Source organism: Argentina silus (assembly GCF_951799395.1).
Source record: "Argentina silus genome assembly, chromosome: 8".
Lineage (NCBI taxonomy): Eukaryota > Metazoa > Chordata > Actinopteri > Argentiniformes > Argentinidae > Argentina > Argentina silus.
This window is the reverse complement of record NC_139662.1, coordinates 23,989,328-23,990,539: the sequence shown is the minus strand read 5'-3', so window position 1 is coordinate 23,990,539 and position 1,212 is coordinate 23,989,328.

The following is a 1,212-nucleotide window of genomic DNA, read 5'->3' as shown; positions in this document are numbered from 1 at the left end:
TTCCTGCCTTCTGACTCTGTGGAGTCACTGTGGAGACGATATCAATATGTTAATGTGAAATACTGGAAAGAAATATGAAATATTAAGAGGAACCTGTGCTGAGTGAGGGGGTCTTTTTGAAGTATCACATCAGGGTTCTTACTGGCTTGGTTTGAGGAGCGAAGCCTGGCTGTCAGGGATCAGCCTCTCAGCCTTATGGAACAGCTGAATACTAAGAGGCCCGTATTCGGTTCATATCAAAAACGTGTTCATGGTGATTATGGCTGTTGGATGGTTGATTATCCTCCCGTTTGTAAGCCAGCGAGCCATAGCAACCAATATAACTGCATGAATATAAATATGTCTGTTAGCGATGAATACTGTAGGTCACTCACAATCAGTGTGGAAAATTCTATAGAAATCGTCTATTGAAAATAAGGGAGAAATTCAATATGACGGCCGTATGTTTAAGTAGCGCTCCTCCTGCCTTGGCTCATTGCTCTCGGATGAAAACTTGTCCAACCGAGTCTCCAATTCTACTGAGATTTCTGCAGTTTTCTATCTATTCTGATCATATGAGTGTAGTCTGTTGCTGTGTTGTGGTCATCCAGTGCATGTGCTGCTCTGTGGAACGTAGTAGATTACTGGTATTAGATAGACTACTATAGTAGTGGATTCCAACTAGACTATAGATTATACTATATTATACTAGTCAGGGGGGGCTGGTGGAGGTAGAAACCGGAGGATGAGCTCATTGTAATGCACGGAATGGAATGAGAAACATCAAACATGTGTGTTTAAATTCCTTAATGTGTTTGATACCATTCCTCATTCCATTCAATGCATTACATTGAGCCCGTCCTCCGATTTCTACCTCCATCAGCCTCCCCTGATATAGTATAGGTTATATATTACTATACTATAGTAGTAGATTATATGTTACTATAGTAGTAGATTATATATTACTGTAGTATAGGTTATACATTACTATACTATAGTAGTAGATTCTATATTACTATAGTATAGGTTATATATTACTATAGTATAGGTTATATATTACTATAGTAGTAGATTCTATATTACTATAGTATAGGTTATATATTACTGTAGTAAAGTAACCATAGCCCAGTTGGTGTTCACAGGCAGCCTGGTTCGTTTGAGCGCAAAATCACGACAATCGGCCCAGAATTGTGGGATGGTAGCAGTTGACCTCCCTGGCTCCTACAGCATTAT